The sequence below is a fragment of the Cibotium barometz genome, chromosome 62, assembly GCF_041138505.1.
Source record: "Cibotium barometz isolate CiBa-2024 chromosome 62, ASM4113850v1, whole genome shotgun sequence".
Lineage (NCBI taxonomy): Eukaryota > Viridiplantae > Streptophyta > Polypodiopsida > Cyatheales > Cibotiaceae > Cibotium > Cibotium barometz.
In genome coordinates, this window is record NC_141107.1 from 26,298,314 (window position 1) to 26,318,323 (window position 20,010).

The 20,010-nt window shown below is 48.5% G+C and overlaps 1 protein-coding gene across 2 annotated transcripts in view; it reads left to right on the forward strand.

The window, feature by feature from the left end:
- LOC147604299 (pentatricopeptide repeat-containing protein At4g18520, chloroplastic-like) overlaps positions 1–17,349 on the forward strand; it is a 30,594-nt gene extending 13,245 nt beyond the window's left edge. For both annotated transcript variants that reach the window (XM_086795377.1, XM_086795378.1), the window contains exon 3: positions 17,028–17,349. The gene's annotated coding sequence lies outside the window, so the exon portion shown is untranslated. The remainder of the gene's footprint in view (positions 1–17,027) is intronic.
- Positions 17,350–20,010: the final 2,661 nt, after the last annotated feature.

The window sequence follows — 20,010 nt, forward strand, 5'->3', positions numbered from 1 at the left end:
GCCTGCCTGCTCTTTCCTCGCGCCCCCCCTCATTCCTCGCGCCTCCCCGCCGCCCCTCCTTTTGCCCCCCCCCCCCCCCCCCCCCCCCGCCTGCCTTCGCTGATGCGCCCCCCTCCCTCGCTGCATTGCCCGCCGCCCCTCCTCGCCTTTGCACCCCCCCTTCTTTCGCGCCCACCCTCACTCTGCAGCGCCCCGCCCCCCCCCTCCGCCCGCTCTTTCTCCACCCCTCCCCTCTTGCGCGCAGCTCCCGCCCCCCCCCCCCCCCCCCCCAGGGTTTCTCCTTAGCCGCTTCACCCCCCCTCCTTTTTCTTGCTGACTTCCGCCCCCAGGGGGTTTTTTCTCCGGCCTTCGTCTTCCGCCTCTCTGTGTGCAGCTCGGTTCTTGCAGGATTTCCGCTTTCGCCTCGCCTTCGCCATAGCTTCAGACACTGATGGAGGCTCCTCCCGCCCCGCCTCAGAGGGACTGATCCGCAGCCCACTCGCCCGCCCCTGAGGACATCCCCATCAGGCTTTCTCTTTCGCCAGAAGAGGAAGCGAGCCTCACCGCAGAGGTGGAACGCCTCCAGGCTCATTCCACCATCTGCACTCGCCCCAGCAGAGGGGAGATCCGGGATCTTCTCCAGGCCCGCCTTCTTGCAGATGTGGGCAAGATCCTGGACGTACAGCTATTGGGCCGTGGACATTACCAGATCGAGTTCGAGTCCAGAGCGTGGCCAAGGTCCTTGCCATGAGTCCCCTTGACATCAGGGGTGCTCGGGCTTTCTTCAGACCTTGGCAGCATGGCTTTGACCCAGCAGCGGCTGAGTAGGGAGAGCGCCTTTTTCATGTTACAGTTTGCTTCCCTGGACTCCGCCAGGAGTATCTTCCGCTCCTCTCTAGGCTAGGAGCATTGGTGGGCTCGGTACTAGAGACTGGCTCCACAGCAGCTTCAGTGGTGGCCAGAGCAGCTGGGCTACCTTCGGTCAGAGTTTTGGTGTCTGACATCTCCTCCCTTCCTAAGGTCATTCAGCTACCTAGGATAGGGGGGGGATGGATTGATCAGAGAGTGGAGTTCTCGGGGCTCCCGAACCAGTGCTTCATTTGCAGGCAGGTCGGTCATCTGGCTAAGGCCTGCCCTCGCAGGAGACCCCGACCCTCACCACAGCAGCAGGCCCCTGATGGCCCGCCCCCAGATGCGGCTCGGCAGGCTGCCTCCGGGACACCTGCTCAGGCCACAGAGACCTCGGAGTGGCAGCCTGGACAGGGGCGCCGCCGAGGGAGACAGCCGCAGCAGCACACTCAGAGACCGCTACAGCAGCAGCCACAGTCTCAGCCTCACTGGGTTCCCGTGAGGAACAGCTTTGCTCCTCTCCAGGAGGAGACCCCTGCGGCGACGACTGAGGACCAGGAGATGCCAGCACCCCCTCCTTCACCCCCCCACCCCCGTCCCCTCCCACCGCCTCGCTTCCACCTTCGCCTCATCCCGCTCCGGTTTCGGCAGCGGCTCCATCTCCACCCCCCTCGCCCCCCCCTCCTCCCCCCCCCGCCTGCCTCACCTTCCCGGGAGGCCCTGGCAGTCCCCTGGCGCTCACCTGCAGTCCGGAGGGCGCTGAGCACCGACCTCGCTCGAGCACCACAGAGGAGACCTACCATGCCGATTCGGGCTTCAAGGATATCATCTATCCGCAGTCGGCTGAGTCGCCTCGGCATTAGACAGCGCTCGGAGGCTTTTGATTACGCCTTCACACGGCTTTTTGGAGCAGAGGGCCCCCATGAGCCAGCACCCATCCGAGTTCATGTAGTGATACCTCCGGCCCGCGGGGAGGAGGCACTTGATTCAGCGGTGGCCTTCTCGTTCCCTCTATGTGGCCCTTGCGACCGGGAGTGGACTCTAGAGCTCGCTCTTAGTACTTTGAAGACTCAGGCAGTTGAGTTTTCTCATCATGTGAGCGATCTGGAGGTGACAGATGTGATAGGCCGACTATGGGAGTTGGCTTATTTTTTCTTGGATCCCGGGAGTGTGGATGCCTCAGGGATTCGTCATTTGGTCGTTCGCATAGTGGCAGACTTAGCACGCGACCCTGGATATGTATGCATACACGAGGTTGCTCTGTCAGAGCGGGAGGCAGTCGCCATGGGCCACAGCCACTGGCGCCTGATCCGTGATTCTTGCAGTACACCAGGTGGGCAGATTCGCAGCCGCTCGGATGGGGACTACTCTCCATCCAAGCCGCTTGCGAAGGCCCGCCGTACGGCTGAGACAGCATCCACCTCAGCAGGTCATCCATGAGGATCATCTCATGGAATGTACAGGGCCTTGGCGGAGCACATTTTATACGCTATCGTGGTTGCTTGAGGCAGGAGCTTCAGAGATGCCTGGTTGGTGGCAGCATTGATATTTTGATGATGCAGGAGCACCACTTGGGTGAGAGCAGGATCCGGGGATATGGTTCGGTGATGCCTGGTAGATGGGACACCTTTTGGTCTGCAGGGTTTGGTCCTTTGGGTGGACAGGGAGGAGTATGCATGGTCATTGCAGATGTACGGCGGCAGGCCATTGTGGATCGAGGGATCATTGTGCCTGCTGGTAGAGCACAATATGTCATTCTGAGGATGCATGATGAGCTATTGGGCGTGCTCAACGTCTATGCGCCCAATCGTGCTAGTGCCAGAGCAGAGTTCTGGACCCAGGTTACGGATGCATTGCCAGAGGCCGCACATTGGTGTGATGGGGGAGACTTCAACATGCTTGAGGACCCGGCCGATAGGGTGGGAGGAAGTCATGTTACAGTGCACGGCACGGAGCTTGCAGCTTGGGACCGGTTTTGCATGTCACTGAGGATCACTGATGCATGGCAGCATGGGGCCTTCTCCCGCTCTCAGGACAGTCTTAGTTCCTCTCGGTCGGATCGCCGGCAGGGAGGGACTAATCTATCACGGATTGATCGCTTTTATGTGGGCGATTGGTTAGGGGAGCGAGGGGGCTCCGTCGGCATTCTCGCTGGCACATCATTTTCAGATCATTCGCCAGTTATCTTGACATTGGAGGAGAGGACACGGGAGCCCAGCTTGCAGTTGAGGATCCCAGAGAGGGTACTTACAGATCCCAGTCTTGCTGAGGACATTGAGAGGATTTGGCATGATAGTCAGTGCTCTGACCAGGATGCAGCAGGCCAGTGTGCCCAGGGACTCATCGAGCTTAGCTCTTTTTTGCACGCTGCAGCTTTGACACGGCTGGGAGAGATTCGCGAGCGGGAGCATCGGCTGAGACGCAGCCTTGCTTCGCTACAGCGCCTTCAGGAGCAGCAGCCTGCATGTGAGTGGGAGGCGTCACAGCTGAGCCAGGCACGCCAGGAGGTTAGAGAGGCAGAGGAGCAGAGACATGAGTTTTACTATCGTCGTTAGGCCTCTCAGTGGACGCAGCTTGGTGATAGAGTGACTGGGGAGTTTTTTGAGATCACTGGACACCGCCATGCTCGAGCAGGAGTCCGTCAGCTTGGTAGACCGGATGGATCGGTAGCTACTGAGCCCGAGGAGATCAGAGCCATTGCCACTGCATTCTATAGAGACCTGCTTTCAGCAGAGCCAGCCACTGAGGATCGAGATGCTTGCAGACAGGCTGTGTGGGCCCATGTGCAGAGGAGGGTCACAGATCGTATGCGTACAGTTCTTGGTGCGCCTCTTTCAGAGATTGAGCTTGCCGAGGCCTTGAGGGTCCTGCCGCGACATAGTTGCCCAAGGGAGGACGGACTGACGCCGGCCTTTTTTATGCGCTATTGGGACCTTTTGGGGCCAGGCCTCCGCAGGGGCTTTCAGTATGTTTTGGACACTGGGGTGATGCCACAGAGCTTTTCAGAGGGCTTGATCTTTCTTATCCCCAAGGGGGAGGGAGTATCAGATGATATTCGGCATTGGAGGCCTATTACGCTCCTCAATACTGTTTACAAGGTCTTAGCAAAGGCCTTGAGTTTGAGGATCCAGCCCTTCCTGGGGGAGTTGATTCATGCTACCCAGACAGGATTCGTCAAGGAACGCAGTATCCTTGACAACATCTTTACTTTCTGGGGGCGACGGCCCGAGCTAGATTTCTTGGCGAGGACTTGGTCGTGATGCTTCTCGATTTTGAGAAGGCATACGATAGAGTTGATTGGGGTTTCTTAGAGGGCACTATGCTTCGCCTGGGCTTTGAGCCAGGATGGATCAGAGGGGTGGCGGCTCTGTATTCCACAGCTCGTAGCCAGGTGTTGATTGCAGGAGGACGGGAGCCGAGGTTTGAGCTGACCAGATTAGTCCGTCAGGGGTGTCCCCTCGCCCCTTTTCTTTTTCTCTTCTTTGCGGAGGCTATGAGCATGTATTTGACGGCAGAGGAGGTTGGTTTGAGAGGACTCCAGCTCCCAGTCAGGGGGGAGGACCTGCTCGATGCAGAGTTTGCAGACGACACGGGCTTATTTTTGCATGGCCAAGAGGCCAATCTTCTTCGGGCAGAGCAGTCGCTCCAGGTTTTTAGTGCAGCTTCGGGAGCATTGATCAATTGGCGCAAGACAATGGCCTTTTGGATCAGTAGTGCTCCCACTCCGGCATGGAGCCCGGACCCCGGTTTTAGATGGATTCCTCCTGGCACAGCAGTGCGGTATTTGGGATGCCAGATTGGACTAGATTTTTCACCTGAGCAGCAGATTGCCCCGCTTCTTCTGAGCATTCGGAAGAAGCTTTTGTATTGGAGTACAGCTCGACTATCCTTGGCTGGGAGGGTGGTGGTGGCAAATCAGGTGCTGTTAGCGACCATGTGGTACATTACGTCTTGCTGGATCTTCTCGAGCTCTTGCATCAGCCAGGTACAGAGGCTGATCAGGAACTTTCTTTGGTCTGGGCGGGACGGTCAGCCAGCCCGGGCAAAGGTTGCATGGGCAGTTATTACACTTCCGTTGGCTCAGGGAGGCTTGGGCATTATAGATCCAGTCGATCAGAGTAGAGCCTTATTGGGGAAGCTTATTGTTCGGGGGCTGCTTCCAGGCGCTGAGCGGTGGAAGGAGCTTCTCTTGCACCGGCTGCAGGCTCGGGCTCCCCCAGCAGGGGGCACTTGGGCACCAGAGATTCGCTGGATCTTCATAGAGATGAGGAGGACGGGCCTCAGTAGAGGATGGGAGGACAGATTTGCTTTGAGCATCCTGAGAGCTTGGGAGCTCCTGAGACCGGGGCTCTCTCAGCGGCCTCCTTCTTGTGATGAGGAGCGGGCCAGACAGCCGCTCATCTGGAGCCCAGCGGTTCGCACAGAGCAGGGTCATATGTTGGGTTCTCGGCCTCGTCTAGCCTGGGGACCTTTAGCGGCAGGCCCAGCACGTAATTTTGGAGACTGGCAGGCCTTCTGCAGTCTCCCAGAGGAGATCCAGGTGGAGAGGCTGAGTCACTTCAGAGGGGGGTTGATTATGAGGGATGATATTCAGGAGGCACTCACAGAGGAGTGGTTCACGCTTTTCGAGCTAGTGGCCCCACGGTGGATGGGAGCCTTTACACAGTTGGAGATCCTGATTGCTGTCAGAGCTTGCACTGAGGATGGAAGATGCCTTTACTATGAGATTCAGGACGAGGGCAGACTTCAGAGAGTGGAGGTGGAGTCGCCTTTGGTTGCAGAGTGCACCTTTCAGAGGATACGGGTAGTGGCCGCCGCTTCTCGGAAGTGGCATATTGATCCCGACCCTGTCGATGTGCTCCCGGATTGGCGCATATGGGCATATGCAGCGCGCCCCTTGACCCGGCTACAGTGGGACCCTGGGGAGTACGAGTGGCATGATCCTTATGCATCCCTTGAGGCCACAGAGATCACCTTTTTCCAGTATACAGTTCGGCTGGGGCGGCATATTTTGACGGCGAGGAGGATGGTCTCTCCAGCTGAGCGGGGCATTGGCGGCTACAGGGACTCTCACAGGAGTTCCTGAAGGATTTTTGGGCTCGGCTCTGGGCTAGTCGACAGGCCCGCAGGATCTCGACTTTCCAGTGGTGGCTGGTCGCCCACACGGGCTCAGTAGTTGGCACCTGGCTTGTTTACAGCGGTCTTCCGGCGGCCTGCGTCCGATGCGGCCACCCTATGGAGACACAGCGACATTGCCTTTGGGATTGCCCTCAGGCGCAGCAGATTTGGCTGCGGATGCTGCGTATTCTGGCCCCCCTCTCTCCAGAGGGTATGTTTACGTGGGGTGCCGTTGCTTGGTCGACTTCGTCAGGGCCTGCTATGGGCTATGAGATGGAGCAAGACAGTCAGGCCATCACATTCATTAGGGGCCAGCCTCGCCTGGTTCCGGCACCGGATTTCTCGTCCGCCAGCTGGACATAGGAGAGGGATTTACAATGGGAGCTCCTCAGCAGCCTCACCATCTGGTTCACCTGGAGGGCCCGGTGTTTCACGGCCTTTGAGGGGAGACTGGAGCCACCAGCAGAGACTGTACGGGGGATTTGGCAGGAGTTGATCCACACCCTGCGAGGACAGTATGACCGCATCCGGGGCGACTTGGATGAGGCGATCTTGCGGCGCCAGGCCTTTCACACCACTTGGCGCAGCAGCCCCTTCTATACCTTACACACGGGATCCCCCCGTTGGCATTACAGGCCACCTGTTTGGCTTTTCCCCCCCCCTATCGTATGATTTAGCCCTTCAGTCCTTTGTACTGATGCTTGTATTTTGCAGCACCTAGGGAGAGTCTCCCGGGCTGCCTTGTTGTATTCACTGCTCTGCTTCTCTTATGAGCAGGAGAGATCTTTTGTAGCCCTACGGGCGTTTTTATATAACTAATGAAAGGATCTTTTCTCGGAAAAAAAAAAATCTGCTAAGTCACCCTCCTCCATCCTCTTCGCATCCATCAGTGAAAAGTTCTTTAAACTTCACAAGATAGCGACGAGAAACTTTACCTTGTACCTTTCCTTCCTTATGTGCCAGTATCTGCTCTGGAAGAAAAACCTCATCAAGGTCCTCTGCTCCCAACTGAGCCTCATCTGATATATCCTCAGGCACCCAAAACCTGCTTGCACTCCACCCAAGTGGTAAGCACAAGTCCCTAATGAAGCATAGTAGACCACCACTGCTAAACATAGAAAGAAGCTGCCTCATGAAGTTTCCGTGAAGATACCACTGGTGACAAAGTGTCGAAAGCCATAGCCTTCAACCCATCTCTTGCACCATAACACTTCAACTGCTTCTTGTTCCTGGCTGACTACTTCCTGTCCTTGATGTCTTTTCTCCTGAGCTTCATCTTTAGCTTTTGCTCTTCACCTCATATAGGCAAAGACACAATCCTGTACTGTCTCCTGTACTTCCTTTCCACTTTCCTCATATAGAAGCTTTTGATGCGACAACCACGGGCTCGCCTCCTTGAAAAAGTCGACGATATCCTAGCAATGGAACCATGAGACCGGCCTTCAAAAATCTGACGTGCGGTGGAACAAACACTCGCACACAAAAAACTTCATCACCCATGGGAACCTGGAAAAGGAAAACAAACAGGGGAGCTAGAATGCTCCTGCAAATAGTACAAGGACACCGATTGGTCCCAAAACGTAGTGGCGCCCCTTGCGGTATTTCTTTACTTGATCAAATATGAGTACAAAGTACAACTTGTCGAATCCTTTACCACCAATAGGATCCCTTTTTGCTTTTCACCCAGGACTTTTCCCAATAAGAACTCTCGCTATTACAGCAAAGGATTCCATAGAGAAGGCACACCTGTACAACACTTCCCTGCTTGAATCAATCAATCAATCACGATGCGAAAAAGCTTGAGAGAGAAAGATAGAGGACGTGTCAAGCAATCCCTGAATACACATAAGTCCAAGATGAAGAGCAACACACATCTCTTCCAAGAACATCATCCTGTGTTTCTTAACTTGATCCTCTGTATCCAAAGCTCGTAAACAAAGCCTGCTTGCGAAGAGAGAGAGAGAGACCCCTTGGCTGTTAGTCCCTCGGTGCGTCCTTCAGCTCACCTTCTTCAAGAGAGAGAGAGAGAGACCCACGCTGACTGCTTCCACACATGCAGCCACTTGGCGTAGAGAGCCTCCCATCTAACACTCGTCTGGTTGCCATATTGTCTGCAGAGAAATTCCTTCTTGATGCCTGCCTGGCTACCCATCATTGGTTGCCCATCTGGTTGCCTGCTTGGCTGCCCTATACTGTCCGTCTGTAGTCCACAACCGGCGGTAGCAGCACACCTGGCAGCAGCAGCGGCACACTTGGCGGTAGCAGCAGCAACTGGTAGCAGCATTAGCATCTAGCGGCGGCGGTAGCACATGCAGTAGTGGTGGTAGCCACAACAGTACCCGGCAGCAATCCATGCGGTCAAGTACAGCAGCACCCGATGGCAGCAGCAGCACTCGGCGGCAGCAACAGCACCACCCGCCACCTGTAGCCATAAGTGCAGCAGCGCCACCCGCCGCTTATAACCCATGCCTAGCGGAACTGATTCCCACAGGCGACTCGCACACGGCGATCTCCACACATGGCCACCTACGAATCTCCGCCACCTTCCTTATATAAAGAAACGATGCGTTTTTTTTCTCAAAAACGCCAAAAGCCAAGGTTTAAAAACGCATGCTTTTAAAAATTAAAATTAAAAAATATTTTTAAGCATCAAAGGTTTAAAAACCTTATAAACAATAAAATTCCCTTTTGTGCCCTTTCACACTTGGGCTGGCCACCATATAGGCGTTTCCTTTTCACATTCAAACTGATGCCTGTCCACACTGTGCGTCACGTGCCCACCTGCTTGTTGTCCAGAGGGAAAAAAACACGGGATCGTAACATACCCCCCTCTTGAAAAATAGCAACCTCGATTGCACTCAATAACACAGTAAGCATCCAATGAAGAAAGAGTCCCCATATGACCAAAGCAATGCCCCTCCAGTGCATCTGGGTGATGAAACAATCATCCTGAACAATAAGGCCATAGTGTCACATCGAAGTGACAAACAACTCTTGCTTGTTCCTTCAGAACCTGCAACAAAAGTTTAAAACCAAGTGGAAACACGTGATGTGTGTTAGCCAAAAACAAAACCATGCATCATTCTACATATGACAAACATATGCATGACACATATATGCATTCGCAAACAATATGCTCCTCAAGATGCTCTACCCACTCCAAAAAAACAGTCTCAGGGTTGCTCGCAAGCCTTACACCCATGAATATCCACGACTGGAGGTACAACATAAGCATATGAAAGCATTCAATGCATCTTAACTATACATCCACTAAGTACTTCCCACATATGTCCCTCTTGATGCTTTACACACTCTACACATGGCCACCCCGCAAGAGCCACACTCAGTGATACACCATGAACATGGTAAAGTACCTGATGTATCATTTCAACATACATGCATCTCATCTTGACACATCCAGAGTATTACCCCGTGTATTCCCAAGGGTACCAAGATCCAATGGCACCAGAATACCATAATACCTCAGAAAGTGTATAAATACATGCACATATAGAGTTCAATCCATATATCCATGAACCAAACCAACTCTAGGACTGCTCGCAAGACTTATGCCCTTCATAGAGTCTTGAAGTGTTAGCTCAGGTTGCCGCAACCTTTGAGCTAAACCAAACCATGCCATTCCAAAGGAGACCAACTCCACAAATAGCATCATCTCAGAATCCAATTGACCGATCCTGTGGTCAAGAACAGCCAGAACCATATGACAAAGATCAATCTTCCTCAGTCATACCTTAGTTCCAAAGGCAAAAACCATCCATAGTTGCAGTTATAGTTCAAGGTGCAGCTGACTGTGAACCATACCCAACTGTACGATCTCATGTGACTCGTACACAATATCATAGAAGTCCCATAAGCAGATGTACTGTCAGCCTCAGTACCTTCGGGTGAATACAAAGATTGAGCTTGTTAACAAGGGAGTGGAGGTGCTATAGAAGTGGAGTGTTCATCAGGCAATGCTCCAGACCCATGCTCTGTTGAACCTGAATGAGCCGTCACAAGAGTCGGCTCCAACTCAAAGGCGTCGAGATAAACTGCAATACCTGAGGTGAATATGCTAAGTCACCCTCCTCCATCCTCTTCGCATCCATCAATGAATAGTTCTTTAAACTTCACAAGATAGGGACGGGAAACTTTACCTTTTGTACCTTTCCTTCCTTATGTGCCAGTATCTGCTCTGGAAGAAGAACCTCATCAAGTTCCTCTGCTTCCAACTGAGCCTCATCTGATACATCCTCAGGCACCCAAAACCTGCTTGCACTCCACCCAAGTGGTAAGCACAAGTCCCTAATGAAGCATAGTAGACCACCACTGCTAAACATAGAAAGAAGCTGCCTTCTGAACCCATGAAGTCTCCGTGAAGATACCACTGGTGACAAAGTGTCGAAAGCCATAGCCTTCAACCCATCTCTTGCACCATAACACTTCAACTGCTTCTTGTTCCTGGCTGACTACTTCCTGTCCTTGATGTCTTTTCTCCTGAGCTTCATCTTTAGCTTTTGCTCTTCACCTCATATAGGCAAAGACACACAATCCTGTACTGTCTCCTGTACTTCCTTTCCACTTTCCTCATATAGAAGCTTTTGATGCAACAACCACGGGCTCGCCTCCTTGAAAAAGTCGACGATATCCCGGAAAACAAATAGGGGAGCTAGAATGCTCCTACAAATAGTACAAGGACACCGATTGGCCCCAAAATGCAGTGGCACCCCTTGCGGTATTTCGTTACTGATCAAATATGAGTACAAAGTAAAACTTGTCGAATCCTTTACCAATAGGATCCCTTTTTGCTTTTCACCTAGGACTTTTCCCAATAAGAACTCTCGCTATTACAGCAAAGCATTCCATAGAGAAGGCACACCTGTACAACACCTCCCTGCTTGAAAAGGTCTTCTCCATCTCAATCATGGATTCCCACAACCCTTCCCCAAACAGCAGGAGGGCTGTACCAAACCATATGTCCTTCCTGCAGTCACAGCTTGTAACCTCGAGAAAACTAGAACGTGTTCACATGAATTCAGAGACATGCTTTCCACACGAAACCAAAGACTTGTATCTGATAAACCATAGACTTGTATCCATAAACCATAGGCCTGTATCCTTGTTACCAAAGTCCTGTTTCTTCATGAAAGACCAATGTCCTGTTTCCATGATAGATAAATCCACATATGCACCATCAATCACGATGCCAAGAGTCTTATGACTTGGCTGATTTCATTGTTATTGGGGTTTCACAACCGGAGTTGGAAGACGGGGAGTTACCCTCTAAACGGAAGGAACGGGCGGCTTAGGCATAGTTATGGGATCGTGTTAGTGCCTACGTTCGTTCTTTCATCTTCTTGAATTGCACACCATAGGTGATCAATCACATAAAGCATATGACGCTGGCCAGAGGGATTTGGCAACATTTGGCTTCTCTGTATAACAGGGTATCACCCATGAAGAGGATCTCCTTGGAAGTTCAGATGTGGGTGATGAATCCTGCAAAGTCGTCGACGATGTGGGAGCACATCAACAAGTTGCAGGCTCTTCAGCAAGAGGTTCTCCAGGCAGGGAAAGAGATATCATCAAAGGATATGGCCATCACGTTTTTGTCCCATTCGCCCTCTTAGTACTCAAGATTTTACTCCTCTTTGATCACCAGTGGCAAGCTCAGCACCATCACATGGGAGGAGCTTGTGCCAATGGTCTTGGACCAGGAAGAGTGATTTACGAACCATCCACAGGGCGGAGGTTTTGAGGCCTTGACTGGCCAACAGTCGAAAGGCCGTAACAACAACGCCAAGGGCAAAGGGAAGACTTCATCGGAGAAGTCTTCTGAGAAGATGCTCGATTCAGACTGTGAGAAACTGAAGGCCGAGCGGGCCTGTAACGATTGTGGTGAGAAAGGCCACTATTGGAGGAAGTGTCCCAAGCAGAATAACGGGAGAGTGTTGATTTTTCAGCTTCAGCTGCAAAGACTCTAGCCTTAGTGCACTTGGAGATTTTGGACACAGATGCTTCATCTTCTTCGAGGAAGGAGGCAATTGGCTTCACCGCCGCCAGGGATACTCGGGAGTGGATTCTTGATAGTGGTGCTTCCAAGCACATGACTCCTTCCCATGATTTCTTATAGGATCTTAAACAGCAGTCAGGTCGCATTTTCATTGGCGACAATTCCACCATACCAATTCACAGTGAGGGCGGGATGGAGATCATTCCCGATGGCAGAGGGGGGAAGCATTCCTCTTGTCTTCTTTACGTCCCCGCACTTGGTTTTCATCTGTTGTCAGTGCATGAGGTTTGCAAGACTGGCTTCTTCCGAGTGGAGTTTGAGGAGCATTCTGTTGCTCTACGGGACCGAGAGACGGGCCAGGTTGTTTGGGAAGGCGGAGTGGAGAACGGTATATACAAACTCTCAACACTCTCCTCACTTACAGGCTCTCAGATTGGTGACTTGTGGCACTTTTGGTTTGGCCCCTTGAATGTGGATGCGCTGCAGTGAGCTTTTCGAGACCAGATGGAGGTTGGCTTGCCAAATGTTAGCAGCAGGCAGGGACGCTGTAGTTCTTGCATTCGTGATAAGTGGCACAGGGAATATTTTCCAAAGCAGGCTTCCAGGCGGGCTTCGAAACCTTTGGAGTTGGTACACACTGACTTGTGTGGACCTATGCAGACGCCATCCTTGGGAGGTTCTTTGTATTTCATGCTGCTTGTTGATGATTGTATCAGATTCACTTGGGTTTATTTCCTTTCTCAGAAGGACCAAGCTTTTGCTCGATTCAAGGAGTGGCATGTGATGGTGGAGAAAGAGTCTGGCTTGCAGATAAAGACTCTTAGGGCTGACAAAGGAGGGGAGTTTTCTTCCAATGCATTTGTGCAGAACATGGCATCAAGCCGGGAGCTGGCCAATACAGGTTTGCCTTCAAAGAATGGAGTAGTTGAGCGTAAGAACAGGACTGTGGTGGAGATGGCGAGGACAATGTTGGAGCATCGTGATCTTCCTCATCCACTTTGGGGAGAGGCTGTGGCTACGGCTGTCCATATCCTCAACCGTTCTCCAACGACTTCAGTACTGAACATGACCCCCTTTGAGGCGTATTTTGGTAGGAAACCAGATGTCTCCCATTTTCGTGTGTTTGGGAGTGATGCATATGTTTACATTCCAAAGAAGCAGAGGGGGAAGCTTGACTCAAAATCCCAAAAGCTTGTTTTTGTGGGATATAACTCTCTTTCCAAGTGATACAGGTTGTATGATCCAGAGCGGAACGAGGTTGTCATTAGCAGAGATGTGGTTTTTGATGAGCATGTTTCAGTTTCCACCGTTGATGAGCCACCACTTCGTGGAGAACGAGATGATTCTGATGATGATTCCCAGTCGATTGTTCTAGCTGGACAACCTTAGTCAGTTGAGGAGGTTGAGCCCCCGGCTGGAGCTGAGCCCTTGCAGCAGCAAGAGGCTCCGTGTTCTGTTCGAGTACCCAGGTGGTTGTTAGACACTCTTTGGGAGTTAGGTGTTACGGAGCTTTCCCTCCGAATGAATCACAGAGGACGGACCTCGACGATCGCATAGAGTTCGTGACAAAAGTCATTCAGCAGAGCTCTTATAGGTAAACTATGCTTTGATGTCTCGTATCATGCGAGACAAAGAGCCCACTTTCGTCAAGGAAGCCCTTGCACAAGATACTTGGAGGAAAGCCATGCAAGTGGAACTGGATGCCATAGAGAAGAATAAAACTTGGGAGTTGGTTCTGAGGCCATTTTGAAACGGTTTGTCATTGGTGTCAAGTGGGTCTTTAAGACCAAGTATACGTCAGATGGGTCGGTGGACAAACATAAAGCCAGACTTGTGGCTAAGGGTTATGATGAGCGGCCAGGCATCGACTATGAGGATACCTTTGCACTGACAACGCGGACGACCACAATTCGGACCATTCTTGCCCTTGCTTCTTCTTAGCGGTGGCCTGTATATCAGATGGATGTAAAATCCGCGTTCCTTAATGGTGACTTACAGGAGGTGGTGTATGTTGAACAGCCTCCAGGCTTTGAGGTTCTAGGATCAAAAGGGATGGTTTACAGGTTGCGGAAGGCCTTGTATGGTCTTAAGCAGGCTCCCGGGGCTTGGAATCAAAAGATTGATTCCTTCTTTCTACGGACTGGATTTTAGAGATCAGTGCAGATCCTAACTTATCTCTTTCAAGAACGCTTCATGGTCACGTTGATCATCCTTTCTATGGATGACCTCATTCTCACTAGCGGTCATGTGGAGCACATTGCAATGACGAAGGCTGCCTTGTCAAAGGAGTTTGAGATGACCGATTTAGGCTTACCCCACTTCTTCTTGGGATTGCAGATCTGGTAGACCTAGAGGGGGTTCTTTATCTCTCAGCAGTGGTATGTCCATGAGTTGCTTGAGGCCTTTGGGATGGAGAACTGCAAGCCTATCACGTCACCGATGGACCCAAACACGAAGCTTATAGTGAATGATCCCTGTGAGCCAGCTGACGCCTCTCTGTACTGGAAGCTGGTTGGTTCATTGATATGGTTGCTGAACACTAGATTGGACTTGAGCTTTCTTGTGGGACTGTTGAGCTCGTTTATGCAAACGTCGTTGAAGTATTATTGGGACACAGGATTGCGGATCTTGCGGTATCTGCAGGGTACGAAGGATCTTGGACTCTTGTACGACACTGGAGGTGAAACGAAGGACCGAGTTCGACTCCAAGGTTGGAGTGATTCAGATTGGGGAGGAGATCCAGACACGAGGAGATCTACATCAGGCTACAGTTTTACCCTCGGCTCAGGAGCTGTTTCATGGAGCAGCAAGAGGCAGTCGACTATTGCCTTGTCGTCTACAGAGGCAGAGTACCGGGCTGCTTGTAGTGCTGCTTGCGAGGTTGTGTGGCTGCGCAGGTTGCTTGGCGAGATTGGGTTTCCACAAAAGGAGCCCACGGTCATCCAGTGCGATAACTAGAGCTGTATCGCTATTGCTCGGAATCCAGTCTTCCATGCCCGGACCAAGCACATAGAGATACAATATCACTTTGTTTGTGAGAAGATCTTGGCTGGTGACATCTTGCTTCTTTGTTGTTGGACGGAGGACAATGTGGCGGACCTCTTCACGAAATCTTTACCTCAGGCTATGCTCCGGTGGCACTCTAGCTTATTGGGGTTGGTTCCACATCCAGGAGCTGAGAGGGGGTGTTAGCAGTCATCTCCTGTGTGTACACTATACTTGGGCCTCTGTTGTGGGTGTGCTTGCTCGTTTTTGGGGTTTTCCCATTTTTCCTCACTCTCCATGTATTTTCCCCATATTTCCTGAGGTGTGGAGGGTTGTCGGTTGTCCTCAGAAGCTGGCCAACTGCAGTTCTTGTACTCGACCTGGTCAGGTGTCTGGCCGACTGTTTCAGTTGCTGGTCATGGGCATTCCAGGGCTGGTCGTGTTGCTGTCGGCTTGTTTAAGGCTGGCCGACTAGTAGCATGGGGCCATATAAAATGGCCCCCTTGCCCCCACACTTCACATTGTAGATTCCGGGATTTTCTTTGGTGTATATAGCAGAGTTACACAGCTTCTCTCTCTTTCATCTGTGTCTTGCTCTCTACAGCAGTTGTTTTTATTTCCGCTGTGCATTCTGAGAGATTCTACCAATTAAATGTCCCTTGTAAAAAAAACATGAAACATGGAATTGAAAACTGGTATAAACACACCTCTAGCGCTCTATTATAAAAGCCCATCTTTCCCAATGGGCATGTCTGCTTTCCTACCATGACAACAATGTCTCAAGTGCAGAAATATTACTTTCCTTGGCATGAACAACATGTAGTAGACCAAATTGTCAAATTATGTTTGATGTGCTTAGTAGCCATCTTTGATTAGGGCATTTTTTTCGTCGATGACACATCACCTTATGTTCCTCTTGGAACTCTAGCTTTTATATATAAAGGAGTGTGCTAGACCATACTTTGTTTCTAATGAAACGATCAAGATTACTCCTTGCACACCATTGAACATAATTCTAATAGCATGCTAATTTGCATTGGCCTCGTCAGCCATGAAACCCTTGAATTATGCATGCGAGAATCCAAATTTTCTCATCACATTGTTTAGTAGTGTTTAGAGCTCAAGTTGAGCTTGTATGTTCTCTACTTTGAATTCTTAGGTAGTGATTTTGAGGACATCCCTAAAAATGTGCTCCAAATACACGTGCTTCCATTGTTATCTAGTCTCTTTTAAAGTGAACATGAAAAAAGTGGATTCATTGCTCCCCAATATTGATTCTCAGATGTAAGGTCAGCTCCAAAACCTAGCCCAATTAAAAACATTTTCAACACATGAGGTTTTGCATCTAGCTATCTAGGGAATAATATGCTATGGAAGAATATATCTTTTAACCTCTTTTTTAATTCAAGTATAGCTTCCAATCCACTGTGTCTATCCTTGCAACATCCCTTCTAGCCATTTGCATACGTCTTTCAATCTTCAAACCAACAAATAACTAGTTTTAGTATGTAATAAGATTGATTCCTTGTGTGAATCAAGAGTGATATGAATTAGACAAGCGTCCTCTTATTTTTGGTTACCACTTTCTCTTAGACAAAGGTTTGTTATCTATCAAAACCTCTTAAAATTTATCATCATCCATAGTCTCTTTGTCTCTACCACTTGTAGACATGAGTATCATCTCAAGATTAATAGAAAATTCAATAGTTTTGGACCAGGAGTGTGTATTCACTTCTACACATTCAAGAAGTCAACTTTTGAACTATATTTTGCTTGGATATGGACTCTCCTTCCCAACGAGGTGATCATGCACCCCCAAATGAATCACAAATCTAGTTATGTTCATCCTTTTACTAGGATAGCAATAGTATATCTCTATTTAATATACGTTCACAGATTCTAGTTGCATGTTGCAATAAAGACATGCAAGCAAACCATGTGTAAAAGGTAGTAGTGCTATGTTGATTATTCTGTTTAATTTTCCTTTCCATTGATGTTCGATTAAAGTCTTTGAGCAAATTTATTTGTGTAAATTCTGTGTCCATAGCTTTTGAAGACTCCTTTTTGGGTTTTTTAAATACAGAAATCCAATTTAGACACAACGGCAGAGAAGAGAAACAACATAAAAACAAGCTATTTGCAGCCCCTAACCCTCTCACACATAAAACACCATCCATTGACTCAATTAGCACCTCTAGTTCAAAACAAGCCATTTTATGTGCATGCTCAGTGTCTCAACAAAGAATCCATAACACACATTTTTTGACAATAAATCCTAGCATTACACTTGCATGAATAACAAAAGAAAGCCGTACGAGGGCTATAAATAGGGCATGCTCGTGCACCGTAGTCGTGGCCCTTTAGAGGGCTTTTTGTTTTGTTGTTTGAGGCTCCAATATTGATAAATATTTTTCGACCTTTGCTCCACTTAGCAATTTACGTTGCTCCTTTCTTTTTACTCTTTTGCTCCTTGCACTAGTGAAGAGAAGAAAATGACAAAAGCATATGTGAACAAATGAAAATGAAATGGAACATGATTTTTTTAAAGTTAGGGTTTTTTAAGTTCAATTCATTTGATTTTGTGTCGGGTTAACTTGGTTCGTTTTTAGTTGTTGAGGCTACAATTGACAAATTTATTACATGTATTCTAAGCATATCATGGGCATGCATTGTTCTTTAATCATGATTAAATCTTTATTATTTATTGTTTTGTTCTAAGCATATCATGGGCATGCATTGTTCTTTAATCATGATTAAATCTTCATATAATTCAAGACATTTATTTATTGTTTTGTTCAAGTTAAAATTTGATACTACTTTTCCATAAAACCAATTATAGTATTTCAAATAAAACTAATTATAGTATTTCAAATAAACCTTTGAAATTTTTTATTCACATACATTGTTGAATATTTTAATATGATGTTTTTAAAACAAAAATAAAAAAGGACTTTGTCACTAATCATGAGAACCACTCCATTTCTGCTTTGAGCTTTATTTCTATCTTTCTTCTCCCTTTGAGAGCACGAGCTCTTGTTCCATTCAACACGCCCTTGTTATGACCCCTAGAGGGCTTTTATATCATGCAAGACCATGGCTTGAGAGAGAGAGAGAGAGAGAGAGAGAGAGAGACTTTTTAGCATGGGTAACATAATGTGGGAGAGGCCAAGAGGTACATCATGTGATATGGTGCTTGGGACATCGCGGACATATCAAAGCATGGGCTCCCAAGATTAAAACTTAGACTACTAGGGTTGCTAAGGACAAGTTTTCATAAGGCTTAGGGTAGGTTGATTGTGCCATGGCCCACCACCACCACACGAGTAAAAGCGAGACCCTAGTGCCTGTATGGAATCAATCCTTGATCACTTCAAAAGAAGTTATATGCCCTTCCCACTCTACTTGTGGCATTCTGCACTCAAGCCAACATTACTGGCAGCTTTTATACATGGGGAAGAAGTATAAGCGTTTCAGTGAGAGACCAAAATGCACACAAGGAGAAGGTGTGGTTAGGGTTGTGGTGAAAAGATGAGAGAAGTTGTGTGTGTATGTGTGTGTGTGTGTGTGTGTGTGTGTGTGTGTGTGTGTGTGTGTGAGAGAGAGAGAGAGAGAGAGAGAGAGAGGCAATTTTAAGCACTAGAAAATTACAAGTTCATCGTAAATCATTCTAAACTATGGATTGTGACTCATTATCAAACTGGGAGTGAAAAATTGTGATCTACATTACTTGTGTAGCAATCATCACAATTATTTTCTATCTTCCCAACCCAAAACCAGTGCTAGATTAAAGAGACAACATGATATCATTATTCATGCATTTGTGTGTGTGTGTGTGCGCGTGCGCGTACGCATGTGTTTGAGAGAGAGAGAGAGAGAGAGAGAGAGAGAGAGTCCATGGGAGCCAAATACAACCTTGAAAATTGATTTTATCAATTCATTGATGTTACATGAGTCTAGGATTGTTGAGAGAGCATCCAAATTGAAAAAGTGGAAGACTTGTTTCAAACTTTGTCTAGGTGCTTGTGTTTTGTTACACTCTAAAACACTAAAACATACTTAAGAAAATTAGAGACACAACACAAACATTCCATGTACTCATCAACCTATTTTTGTAATAAACTCAAAGAAAAAATAAAGTGCCAAAATATAAAAAATGACAAAATATAGTCCTTAGCAAAACCCATAACATGAAGTCATAGATTTGGGGTTATAAGTTTATTTTTTCTTGTTTTGGCACTCTAAGTCAATAGACCAATTGTGACTCTTGCATCCCCAAAAATATTAATTAAAAATCGAAAAAAGAAAGCCATACCACACATGCGCATCGCCTACAATTTGCTCTCCATCCCAATAAACAACCCACGATATATGTGCTATCATTATGCATTTATGTCATGCATCAACGGAACTAATATGCACCCCAAAACTTTTTTGGTGTTGCTTTTACTAATTTATTATTTTTTATATTTCTAAGCTTAGCACATGTATATCTACCTAAGGTTTGCATGCATTGATAGCTGTTTCCTCGCGAAGCTGTCTCAGTGGTGTGTTTCCTCCCGCTCGTCGCTTCTTACACGTTCCTCGCGCGAAGCGATGGCGGTGGCGTGCATTTGGATGGCTTTCGCTCGCCGCTTCATGCATGTTCCTTGGCTATGTTAACCCTTGTCAGAGACTTCTATGGCGTCAACACTACATCGTATTATTCTTCACCTTCTTTGGCGACATGCGTCAGAATGGTCGGGATTCACATTATTGGTTGTATCATATATGTTGCGTGGTTCTCATGATTAGTGACAAAGTCTTGTGATACCTGCATGAAAAATGATTCAACTAGTAAAATGTCCCTTGTAAAAAAAACATGAAACATGGAATTTAAAAAAAGATATGCATGCATGTTTCAACCCTGGAGAGCTAAAGATATGCATGCATGTTTTAACCCTGGAGAGCTGAATCATTCAAGAATTCAAGCAAAACAAGGTTATATATATTTTTATTTTTATTTTTATTTTTAACCAACAAGCGCAAGATTTAATTAAGAGAGACAAAAATTACAAAGTCTGGCTGGG